This window comes from Hyperoodon ampullatus, assembly GCF_949752795.1.
Source record: "Hyperoodon ampullatus genome assembly, chromosome: 7".
Classification (NCBI taxonomy): Eukaryota; Metazoa; Chordata; class Mammalia; order Artiodactyla; family Ziphiidae; genus Hyperoodon; species Hyperoodon ampullatus.
This window is the reverse complement of record NC_136920.1, coordinates 58,035,377-58,048,601: the sequence shown is the minus strand read 5'-3', so window position 1 is coordinate 58,048,601 and position 13,225 is coordinate 58,035,377. Positions and strand designations below refer to the sequence as shown.

Sequence of the window (13,225 nt, the reverse complement as noted above, 5' to 3'; positions counted from 1 at the left end):
TGTGTTGTAGTTAATTTTGTCTTTTTTATGCAGAAATATGCAGAGCAAAATGTGAAAGTTCTCCTTTTTCTTATTTTCCACTTTCTTCCCCAGAGATAACGAGTGTCAACAGTTTAGTGTATATCCTAGATCCTTTATATATTTACACACACACACACACACACTCACACATATGCTTTAGTCTTTTTTAGTATAGATAAGATCATGATGTATATTCATTTATTCTTCATATATCTATTATGTCCTTACTGTGTCAGGTACTAGGAATATGATGCTGAAGAAGACACCCAGGGTTCTTGACCTCAGGGAGATTTCATTCTAGTGGGGAAGATGTACAGTAAATAAGCAAAAAAAAATTAATATATATTAATAAAGCAGGGTAAGAAGAGTTAGAGGGGAGTGGAAGGGAAACTTGAGACACAAAAAGACTGTTTTCGGGGCTTCCCTGGTGGTGCAGTGGTTGGGAGTCCGCCTGCCGGTGCAGGGGACACGGGTTTGCGCCCCGGTCCGGGAGGATCCCACATGCCACGGAGCGGCTGGGCCCGTGAGCCATGGCCGCTGAGCCTGCGCATCTGGAGCCTGTGCTCTGCAGCGGAAGAGGCCACAGCGGTGAGAGGCCTGCGTGCCGCAAGGAGAAAAAAAAAAAAAAAAAAAAAAAAAAAAAAAAAGACTTTTCGATACAGTGATCAGGGAAAGTCTCAGAGAAGGCAACATTTGAGTTGCTACCTGAAAGAGATTAGGGAGCAAGCCAAGTAAACTTATGAGGAAAGAGCATTCCCAGCAAAGAGAACAGCAAATGCAAAGGCCCTGAGATGGAAACAAGTTTGGCTTGTTTAAGGAACACTGTGGCTGGAACTGAGTGTACAAGTTGTGGAAGGGTGCAAGGGTGGCATGGGGATTTGGTAAGATGTGAGTTGGGAGAGATAGAGGGCCAGATCAAAGAAGGCCTAGTTGCTTGGTAAGGACCTTAAATTTATTTTAAGTGTGATGGGAAGCCAGTAATATGATCTGAATTATACTTTTAAAAGGTCTCTGGTTGTTGTGTGGGGAATAAACTGTAATGGGTCTAAGAATTAGGAATTGGATTTACTGTGAATAGTAGAGACCCCAAAATAGTGACTCAAATAAATTAAGAGTTTTACTTTTCTCCAGTAACAAAAAGCTGGAGGTAAGCTGTCCAGGGCTGATTATGGCAGCTCTAGGACATCATGGGTGCAGGCTCCTTTTTTTTCTGTTTAGACATCTTCAAGTGTGCCTGTCTCCTTGTGATGTGGATCAACCATCGTTGATCCTCCTGTAGAATCCCATCTAGACAGAAGGTAAGGCAGAAGGGCCTATGTCAGCTGAATTGGGTCTTTTTTTTTTTTTTTTTGCGCAGTACGCGGGCCTCTCACTGTTGTGGCCTCTCCCGTTGCGGAGCACAGGCTCCGGACGCACAGGCTCAGCAGCCATGGCTCACGGGCCCAGCCGCTCCGCGGCATATGGGATCCTCCCAGACCGGGGCACGAACCCGTATCCCCTGCATCGGCAGGCGGACTCTCAACCACTGCGCCACCAGGGAGGCCCTAAATTTATTTATTTTTATTTTTGGCTGCATTGGGTCTTTGTTGCTGCACACGGGCTTTCTCTAGTTGCGGCATATGGGGGCTACTCTTCGTTGCAGTGCACAGACTTCTCATTGTGGTGTCTTCTCTTGTTGCAGAGCATGGGCTCCAGGCGCGCGGGCTTCAGTAGTTGTGGCTCGCAGGCTCTAGAGCGCAGGCTCAGTAGGTGTGGCGCACGGGCTTAGTTGCTCCGTGGCATGTGGGATCTTCCCGGACCAGCGATCGAACGCATGTCCCCTGCATTGGTAGGCGGATTCTTAACCGCTGCACCACCAGGGAAGTCCCTAGGGTTGTTTTAGTAAGGAATGAAAGAATGAATACTGGGTAGGCAGCTAGCTGTCTCTGCCTCATAGGACAAGAATGAAAATAAGACCAATTAGAACACTTTTGGAGTAAGCAATGGGTTGGGTTTAACGAGGGTTAGGATTTTACCAAAAGTATGACAGAGGGAATGATGCTGTGGACTTGAAGGTGTATACGAGGAAGTTGTTGTAATTTTGGACCGTGGTTATTTTAAGGGGGTTGTTTGAGGAAGGAATTGAGGACATGATGGACAATGAGAGTGGTAGAGTCAGTGGACTGGAAGTTTTGATGGTGCTAAAGAATTATAAAAGTAGGGTGACTAGCATATAAGTAAAGTTGGAAACCTAGAAGTCGTCGTCTAAATGTGAGAGGGTTAAATGTGAGACTGGGAGGTGGTTTAGTTATTGAACATGACAGAGTTTAGGGTATGATTATGGGAGGAGGTAAATGAAGTAGGATGGAAGAAAAGATTTATCTAGAAGGAAGTGAAGAAACTGAGAGAATATACTGATATTGAAATCTTCAGGAATATCACTGGAGCAGCTGGGCAGAAACTTAAGTGCTAAGGTTTTCTGTGAATAAGGGGAGTTGACAGGTGACTACCTCACAGAGGGGTTGTGGGTATTACAGTCTGTTGGTAAATACTTCAAAGAGGCTAGGAATTTTGAGGAATAATATGATCTATTCTGTAGCCAGTTTTTTTTTTTTTTCCTCTAACAATATGTGCTTTCTTTGTGGAGGGACAGCAGGTGCTTTCATATAGGTACTTTTTTCATACTGAATGGTATTTCATAGTGTGGATGAGGCATAATTCACTTAACCATTGATCATTTAAATTGTTTTCCATTTCCCCCAGTTTTGAAGAGATGTGGCACTAAACATACATGAACATATCTGAGCAAATACTGCCTTTAAGTTAGATTCCTAGAAGTGAAAGTGCAGGTCAGATTGTATATACACTTTGTATTTTGGTGGATATTCAAAAGACTTTTTTCAACTTAACTCTCTTAACAACAGTAAAAGAGAGTCCCTTTTCTTTAAATCCTTGCTAAGCCTTTATCATTATTTTTAATATTTTGCTATCTGCTGAATAAAATATCTCATTGTTTTAATTTACATTGCCCTGGTTACTAGAGAGAAGGAGCATCTTGTGCTTACTGGCCATTTACAGGTTTTCTATGAATTGCTTGCTTATAACCTTTAGGTGTGAAAACTAGTTCCATCTTTTGGATATTTGTGATCTTGATTGCTAATGGCATGCTATTTTTGCTGTGCTTTTATAGATGTATTCTATTAAAAAGAAATTTTCTGACATTTTATGGTGTTTTAAGTAGAAAGAGAAAATTAGCATGTGCTTAGTCCTCCATCTTGTTACATTGATTGGGGAAAGAATTTTGTTGTATTCATTCTTGAATATTTATATTCTTATTATATTCTTTTTTTTGAATTTTATTTTACTTTTTTATACAGCAGGTTTTTATTAGTCATCAGTTTTATCACATCAGTATATACATGTCAATCCCAATCGCCCATCTTGTTATATTCTTGTCTGCAGTAAATATATGTTGAAATGAAAAAATAAGTTTTATGGAGAAATTATTTCAATATTGATCTCTTTATGGTTCTAATCTATATAAGACTGACTGTTAGTCATTTTATGTTTTGAAATAATTGATTCATCCCTATAAATTCTATTTATTGGTTGCATTAAGCTTATTATTTACACCATTATTCCTTCTGCTTATACAGTTTGTTAGGTGCTTAGCTTTGACCACATGGTTAAATAATAGTTGCTTTATATTAGATTTTGGAAACATATAATCCAGCTTGCCCTTGTTTGTCTTCTTTGAATCATTAGACTCTGAAAGGTTAAAGGTAGGGGAAAAAAAACAGCCTTTGCTTCTAGACTGCTTATCTCCCTGGTTTCTGTAGTGGGAAAGATGAACTGCTTTTGATAATTCTGCAGATCACATGAGTGGTTTAGGCTTTCTCTGAATTGGTTTACTGACCTATCCATTTTCTTTTTTCTCCCTCACCACTGGTTCGTTTTTGAGGAGTATTTTCTCCCCATTGCTGGCTGAATTATTCAAGTAGTAAGCATGCAGTTCTAGTCCTTAGCCAGAGCACAGAGTAATCAGATACAGTCAATGGGTTACTGAAGTGAGTAATGACTCTATAAGGCAGACATTAACTTTTCTGAAGGAGTTTTTTAAAGGTAAGTAAACTTTTAGGGCCTAATTACCTTTGAAATAATATATCTTTAAATTTCCTTTTATTATTTTTCTGCGATAAACTGTAAAATATAGTGTACTTTATTAAAGCTTGAACATTTCACTTAAATCTGTTTGGCTGTACAGTGTATCATGAGCTGAATATTGATTTGGCCTTTCCCTTATTTTTTTAATTTACTTATTTTAAAAGAAGCTTGTATTTATTAAAATATGTTCTGTTGCACCATGGAAGCAGCAGGTTGTTTGCTTGTTTAAAAAATTTTTTTTCTATTAGATTGTAAAATCTTTCAAGATGGATCTGTTTGTTTAGTCTCTTTAACTCTCCACCACATCTAATATAATATCTTGCACTTATATATTTATTACATACAGATTGAATTGTTGATCATCCAGTTTCAAAGCCCCTTCTTTTAAGAGAAATGACTTGTGTAAGGATATACAGCTGGTTCATGATAGAACTAGATGTATTTTAAGATTTCTAGAGTTCTTTTTACTACATTATTTTCTATTCTTCTTCCTCTGAAATGTTAATATGTCATCTTTGAGGAAATGCATACTTGGGTATGTGCTGATGTGCATCTTTCTAGAATAAGAAATAAATACAGAATCTCATAGTACATCGTTAAGATCAGGTAAGCTGTATGGTACTAAGAAGGAAAAACTCTCAAAAGAATAAGTTTTAATTTTGACTGCACGAGGGAACAACTGTTTAGTTTATAGGATGTTCAAAATCTGAAAGTGTTAACGTGGTTGTCTTTTGCTATTTACAACTACCCAGACAAGGAGAAACAACTTTATCAAGTTATATGCTTTTCAAAGAAAACAACACATTTGGGAAATTCAAAGCATGATCAAATTTAATTAGAATTGCAGGTTATTCATGTTATATCTGTAATGTCCTGTTTTTCCTTGTCTCTTTCATTTTTGAGAGGAGACGATCAATAGTTATAAGGTTACTACATTAGTATAATATTTTATATGGTTTAGAGACTAGTTTAAATAAAATCATTTCAGTGCTACTTGAAAGCCAAATGAGAGAATTTTCTAGAAACAGTCACAACTCTTCTGTCCCGTGTACGAAATAAAACATTTTGTTAAAGTATCTGATTAGTGAAGCTTATAGTAAATTTAAACAGCTTTATTTTTTCTTATTTATAAAAGTAAGCAAAATTATAAAATTCTGTGAATTGTAAAAAGAAAAAAATTATAAAAAGATTTAAAAGAGAAAGGGAAAATTACCAGTAATTCTGCTACCTAATAACCATATTTAAATGTTTATCGTATTTTTTTCTAGTCAAATTATTTTATTTATAATACCAATCTCCAATAGCTTGAAATAAAAATTTCCCATTGAACTGTATGTCACTCTCTTTTAGAACATCCTGTTTTTCATTAAAATAATTTCTAAACCACTCTACGTGTTCGACCTTCTGCTTAACACTCAGATATGGGTTTTTGGAAAGGCCAGGTCACCAGCTCATGAAGTGGTGAGTTGATCCTTGTTTTGGAAAATCCTCCAGGTGTTTATCCAGAAATATATATTCATGAGATTCTGAACCCTTATCATCAAAACCTGCTTCATTGTTAATTGGGACTCCCACAGGTTCTCCTCTTTAGTCCATTGGCTCATCTCTTTGGAATCGTTCTGAAAGGACTGTTCATTGACTGCGGCTAACTGCTTAGCAAATTCCACAATCCAAAGTGAAGGTGCTGTCTCTGTGTGTCAGGTGCCTCTTTAGTAACTGCCTTAAGCCCCAAAATATTAAGCCTCTTGCCTTTGAATATATTTTTCCTAAAACTTGTTCTAAGATCAGTGGTCTTAAGATCAGGTATCATCATCAGCTCCTTCATCAAACTGCATCTGATTCACTAGTCTTGTACTAACTCTAGCTGTGGCAGGCAGATCTGGCAACTTTCGTAGCTGATATGATGTTACTGAAACTAATTTTAGGTCTTTCGCCCTCTTTCTGTGCCCTTGAGTCTTCCTTATGCTGCTGGAGCAGCTCTGACTTGATCATCTGCTTGTCAAAAGGGATAGTCTGCAACAGCAGATGCAGCCACCACCAACTCAGGACTCGGGTTCACTTCTCTTTTGGGGGCATCTTCTGGAGCTTTTTGAAGTCTGCTGGTTGTAGCCTCCACACTTTTAAGTTGTCTTCTTTTGGGCGGCTTTGTTTTTGTACATTTACTGTGCTTTCAACTTTCATGCCCTTAATAATATTTATCAAGTCTTTTTTCTTATTCTTTACACTGTCTTGGCTGTCTCTCTCCTTGGAATCTCATGGATTGGAGCCAAATGCTTATCTTTCTTGCTGTAGATCATGCTGTTAGTACCAAAGTATCTTTGGATATTATTTTTTTTGTTCTGACCGTTATATTCAGAGAAGGGAATAACACAAATCGCAGCTACCAATTCCTCTAGGCCTCCAGAGCACAAAGGGAGGTGGGAAAGGGGGCAAAGGGGTAGGGTCCCTCAGACTCTTGGAAACATTGTGGAGAAACAAGCTAAAGTGGGAATACAATGGGGGTAGTGCATCCTCTGCCAAACATGCCCCACCCCCATTACGCTTAGTGAATAAGTCAGACAGAGAGAGACCAATACTGTATGATTTCACTTATATGTGGAATCTAAAAAACAAAACAAATGAACAGACATAACAAAACAGAAACAGTTACAGATACAGAGAACAAACAGGTGGTTGCCAGAGGGGAGAGGGGAGGAAAGAAATAGGTAAGAGGTACAGACTTACAGTTGCAGAACAGATGAGTCATGAGTATGAAATGTACAGTGTGGGGAAATATAGTAAATAACTATGTAATATCATTGTATTGTGACAGATCATAACTAGATTTATCATGGTGATCATTTTGAGTACAGAAATATTGAATCACTGTGTTGTGTAACAGGAACTAACATAGTGTTGTAGGTCAGTTGTACTTCAAGAACAAACAAGCAAACTTACAGAAAAAGAGATCAGATTTGTGATTACCAGAGGCAGGAGGTGGTGGGAAAGGGAATTGGATGATGACAGTCAAAAGGTATAAAGTTCCAAGTTATAAGATAAGTAAGTACTAAGGAGGTAATGTACAACATGATAAATATAATTAACACTGCTGTATATGAAAGTTAAAGAGAGGGACTTCCCTGGTGGTGCAGTGATTAAGAATCTGCCTGTAATGCACGGGACATGGGCTCGAGCCCTGGTCCAGGAAGATCCCACATGCCACGGAGCAACTAAGTCCATGTGCCACAACTACTGAGCCTGTGCTCTAGAACCCATGAGCCACAACTACTGAAGCCTGCATGCCACAACTACTGAAGCCCGCATGCCTAGAGCCTGTGCTCCACACAGGAGAAGCCACCACAATGAGAAGCCTGCGCACCGCAATGAAGAGTAGCCCCTACTCACTGCAACTAGAAAAAGCCTGCATGCAGCAACGAAGACCCAATGCCCCCCAAAAGAAATAAATTAATTAATTTTTAAAAAAAGAAAGTTAAGAGTAAATCCTGAGTTCTCATCACAAGGAAAAAAATTTTTCTTCTTTAATGTTGAATCTGTATGAGATGATGGATGTTCTCTACACTTATTGTGGTAATCATTTCATGATGTATGTAAGTCAAATCATTATGCTACACTTTGAACTTGTACAGTGCTGTATGTCAATTGTATCTCAATAAAACTGGAAGGAAAAATGTTTATCATAAACTTAAGCTTAAGACTTTTCACAGAATAGATTTAGGATCACACTTTACATGCCATTTTTACTGACCGTTTTATTTAACATATCATAGGAAGCTTTCCATATCAGTGTATTTCGATCCATGCCAACATTTTTAATGGCTATGTAAAATAACAGAAAATATCATTGTGATATATTACATGCATGCTAATATTTTACTTAAAACCAAACCAAGAATCAGAAATTGGGCTTCCCTGGTGGCGCAGTGGTTGAGAGTCCGCCTGCCGATGCAGGGGACACGGGTTCGTGCCCCGGTCCGGGAAGATCCCACATGCCGTGGAGCAGCTGGGCCCGTGAGCCATGGCCGCTGAGCCTGCGCGTCCGGAGCCTGTGCTCCGCAACGGGAGAGGCCACAACAGTGAGAGGCCTGCGTACCGCAAAAAAAAAAAAAAAAAAAAGAATCAGAAATCACTTTTAAAAATATGGTATTTAAAAAAGATTCCACAAGATAATTTAAAAAATTTCCCATATCTATCCAAATCTGTGTAAAAATTCACAGGTAATCTGCTTTCAGTAAAATTGCAAGCTTGGTTTTATTTTTTTGGATTCAGATGAGAGTTTAAAACCTCATTTGCTGCTTACATCTGAGAGTCAACTTTTTTGTTTATCTCAAACTTTAAAAAAAAATTGCAGGTGCTCAGTAAATCACAATACAAATGATGTGGCTATTTTGCCCTTAGCTGAGAGGCAGTTTATTAAAGTGCTTAAGAGCCATCTAAGTTCAAATCCTGACTCTCCATGTGAATTTGGGCAAGTTAGTTCATCTCTCCATTTCTTAGTTTCCTGGTCTGTAAAGTGGACCCCATAGTACCTAGCTTATAGGGTTATTGTGAAATAGTGCCTGGCACATAGTAATCCATATATAAGAATTATTATTATTCTTTAAAATTTGGAATTAAAAAAAATCTAGCACAAAGTAACCCCCCTCCATTACTGCCATTTTTTAATTTGTTAATTTGAGTGAGAAGTGGCTGACTGTCAAAAAGTCATGGTTGGAAGCTGGAAAGTTAGTGGTATGAACCATAAATGATTCCCAGTTTTCTTGAGCTTTGGACAGTGAAGACCTGTCTTTGCCTTTTCATAATCAATGATTTAGAGCTCTTACTTTATACTTCTTGTGAGTGCACGCCCCTTCATATAGGCTTTTAGCTTGGCAACTAAACATATGACTTAGTATCTGCTGGTTCAATTTATGTATAAACTTTAATGCTTAAAATTAATTTTATATGCATTTCTATAGAGCACATGTAATAATTTAAAACCTATAGTGAAGTAATTTAAAACACTATTACATAAAGGAGAAAATCTGTAAAATGTTATATTGGCATAAATATTTAAATATTTATTATTTAAATATTTTATTATTCTAAACATAACATTTAAATTGAAAGGTGTTTAAGAATTTAAAGTGAAGAGAGCATAGTGTTATCAGTGTGATTTTGTTAAAATTAGGTAAGAATCCTAAGAGCAAATAGTTGCTTTGGTGCTGTTTATGTGATTGTTCAAGTAGAAGTCATGGCTTTTGCCTTGTATGCAAGATTTGCTACGATTTCTGGATTCTGTGAGATGGAAGCTTCAAGTAGTCCTTACTTACCCCAAACACTTTCTTTTTGTGGGTTGCATCAGCAGTAGTCACCAATTAGACCCTATATAAGTGGTAACTGTTAGAATCAAATGAGAGCCTAGGAACCAGATGGAAGATGCAAAGCATTGATCACTATAGATACCAAAGTAAATTGAAATGTTCTGACATTAATTTGAATATCTAACAAGTTCATCATTGTTTGGAGCAGTGTTTCTGAAGCAGTGGTCCCCAGCTTTATCAGCTTATAATATATACTCTTTTCATAACCCCTTTAACAATTTAAAATAGTGTTAATGTCTTCTATTAAAGAATAAGCTCTAGATAAGCAACAAAAATGTATTCAACCTATTTATTGAGGTATTTAGTGGGTAGAACCTTATGGACTATAAGTATATGATTTGTTAGATTGTTAAAAATATATTGAAAATTAAAGATTTCCATCACTACCTTTGTGAATCCTCTTAAGGGTCTGGGGTCCCAGTTGAGAACCTTTGGCCCAGAGATAACTAGAAAATATAGGAAATGAGTTATATATGTATAACTCATATAATTTACTATATGTTTTTATATATAATCATATTTTATAGGAAAAATCTGTTAGTTGTGTGTTAGGGGAAAGATTAAGGAAACACCATGAGGCTAGAAGGTCCTACAACTCTCACAAATTATTTCTGTAGTCTACTATCATAGGGTGGTGGACCATTTTACCAATCTAGATACGAAAATGAGAAAATTATGGATGCATGAGCCTCTAATCTTTACAGTGCCATTGGGATTACTGCGCTGGTGTCACCTGTGGGCAGCGTGGCGCTGTACGCGTGAGGGGTGGGTAGTGTAGGTGGTCATGGCGACTCTCAGGGCTCTGCACTTCGTGTTCAAAGTGGGAAACTGCTTCCAGATGGTGTGTTTCTATTGTGATGTCCTGGGTATGAAGGCCTTGTGATGGGAAATGGAGTAAATCAGTGATAGAATTTGGACCTGAGGATGAGCGTTTTGTTGCAGAACTGACTTACAGTTATGGCATTGGAGACTATAGCTTGGTGGTGACTTCATGGGTATCACGCTTGCTTCTAGCCAGGCTGTCTGCAAAGCCAGGAAACTGGAGTGGCCACTCAATGAAGTTGCAGTAGGTGTTTTTGAAACCAAAGCCCACAGAGGATATAAGTTCTATTTGCAGAACCGCAGTCCACCTCAGTCAGATCCTGTATTAAAAGTAACTCTAGCAGTTTCTGATCTACAGAAGTCCTTGAACTACTGGTCTAATCTGCTGGGAATGAAAATTTATGAAAGAGATGAAAAGAAGCAGAGAGTTTTTTTTTTTTTTTAATGTTTTTATTTTTATTTTTTTATTTTTTTTAATTTTTTTTCTTTCTTTTTTTTTTTTTTTTTGCTTTATAACAAATTTAATCAGTTATACATATACATATGTTCCCATATCCCCTCCCTTTTGCGTCTCCCTCCCACCCTCCCTATCCCACCCCTCCAGGCGGTCACAAAGCACCGAGCTGATCTCCCTGTGGAAGCAGAGAGTTTTGCTGGGCTATGCTGAAAACCAGTGTAAGCTGGAGCTACAGGGCATCCAGGGGACAGTTGATCATGCAGCAGCTTTTGGACGAATTGCCTTTTCTTGCCCCCAGAAAGAGTTGTCAGACTTAGAAGACTTGTTAAAAAGGGAGAATCAGAAGATTCTGACTCTCCTCGTGAGTCTGGACACTCCAGGGAAAGCAACAGTGCAAGTGATCATTCTGACTGACCCTGATGGACATGAAATTTGCTTTGTGGGGGATCATGCATTTCGAGAACCCTCGAAGATGGATCCAGAGGGAAGCAAATTGTTGGCTGATGCAATGGCAGAAGTTAAAAGAGATGAATGGTTTGCTCCACAAAATAAACCAAAGGCTTCAGGTTAACTGAAGACATCACATGGAACAGGCGTTAGTGATTCCTGTCGAACACCTGTGAGGCCTGATGTGTGATAAATGCTCTCACAACTTGATGGTTTCCTATATAGGCAAAGAGGCTGGGGTGGTGAAGATTTGTGTATTTTAACCTTTGAGAGCTCTGATATATTTTAGAGAGAAAATCTTATCATTATCAATCCATTTAGAGGAGAACTCTTGCTGTCATCTGCGCTGTCACTGTAAGGGCACATTCTGTGTGTGACTGTGTTAGGTTAGTAATAAATTCTTCTCCAGCCTGGGACAGCTATATGGAACATTATCTTTGGTTGGGGATGGAGGGAATTTTGATAAGCATGTAGATTTAATGAGAACAATTAAATCCAAATTAAAAAAAATAAATGCCATTGAGCAGCACTCTTCCCACCAGCCCTGTGTTCATGACACTGTCGGGTTGGTTACCTTTTATTGTGGAATTGAGAGAAGCTCCCCAAAGCATGGAGACTGGTAGGGTCACCAAAATAGGTATAGTTTGTATTGCAGAGAATATTTGTTGGAAGACCTTTTAAAAATTGATTAGTCCAATCACATCTTTCATTTCAGTCACATTCTTATAGAATATAAGCACCATGCAAACAACTTTGTCATTTTTGATCAGGGCTGTATACTCATCACTAGAAGCAATGCCTAACACATAGACTCTAGTGCTCTGTAAATATCTGTGGAATTAAACTTATTGAATACAGGCCCTATGTCCAGAACTAAAGTGGGAGGGGGGAAATCAAGGATGAATAGCATGGTTCCAGGTTGATAGAAGCTCATAGTGTCTGAGGGAAGGGAAATTTGAAAACAAGCAATTGGACACAAGCAATTTGTGTTAAAAATCTGTGATAGAAAGAAATACATTCTGGATGTTATGAAATGTATTTTAAAATATTTCATTTGAAACAGTGTGGTGTATATGTGTTTTGCTTTAAACTCTAAGGATGGCTAGTTAACATTGAAGTACTAATAGGGAATACATACTCTGGAGTAGTTACTTAGCATTTGAGAGGCTATAATCAGAACTTTCTCTGCATAGGCTCCTATAAGCCCTTCAATTATTTCTATAATCACCCAGCATCTGAGGTTCTTTAACTTGCATAATGGATGTTATAAATGATTTCTAAATTTTTAATTTGTATAATATTTAAACAAATATAAAAAAAGAAAAATAAAATGAACAATAAAACCCCTGTATACCCATCACTCAGATTCTACAGTTATGAAGATAAATAATTTTTCATGGTGAAATGAGTATTATTCAAGACATATGGATTAGCTACAAATATTCTATAGGCATCTCCACCCTTGCATGAACAGGACTTAAGAATCTAGTGAGCTCAACAGTCTATTCCTTTGACAGCGCCTTGCCCTATGGCTAGGAATTCTGTTTGCCCCTGTGTTTAGCTGTTAGACAATTCAACTACCTGATTCTAATCAGAAGACTAGTTGAAGCCTCCTACTAGGATATTGCCTTGAGTAAACCTGTCACACAGATTGTTTATTGTAGTATCTAAAAGGATAGAAAGCTAGCTGGAACTTCATGATACTTATATAATAGGTTGTGCTGTAAAATATATATGACATAAAATTTGCCATTTTAACCACTTCAGGTGTACAATTCAGCAGCCTTAAGTACATTCACAGTGTTGTGCAATCATCACTGCTTTCTTTTTCTGAAACATTTTGATCACTCCAAACAGAAACTGTGTACCCATTAATATCTCCCCATTCTACCATCACCCCAGGCCCTAGTAACCTCTAACCTTCTTTCTACAAATTTGCCTATTCTAGATATGTAAGTGGAATCATATTGTATTT

The 13,225-nt window shown here is 37.8% G+C and overlaps 1 protein-coding gene and 2 pseudogenes across 3 annotated transcripts in view; 2 read left to right on the top strand and 1 right to left on the bottom strand.

The window, feature by feature from the left end:
* The window catches only part of RNF169 (ring finger protein 169), a gene marked incomplete at its 3' end in the record, with an annotated part of 79,744 nt that overhangs the window by 29,633 nt on the left and 36,886 nt on the right, over positions 1 to 13,225 (top strand). The gene's annotated exons all lie outside the window — the stretch shown is intronic.
* LOC307056569 (small ribosomal subunit protein mS31-like) lies at positions 5,443 to 6,910 on the bottom strand (annotated as a pseudogene). The gene is made up of 2 exons: positions 6,889 to 6,910; positions 5,443 to 6,610 (listed from the first exon to the last, which is right to left on the bottom strand). The product of its transcript is annotated as a small ribosomal subunit protein mS31-like (transcript).
* LOC307055845 (glyoxalase domain-containing protein 4-like) lies at positions 10,309 to 11,374 on the top strand (annotated as a pseudogene). Its single transcript has 2 exons — positions 10,309 to 10,770; positions 10,991 to 11,374. The product of its transcript is annotated as a glyoxalase domain-containing protein 4-like (transcript).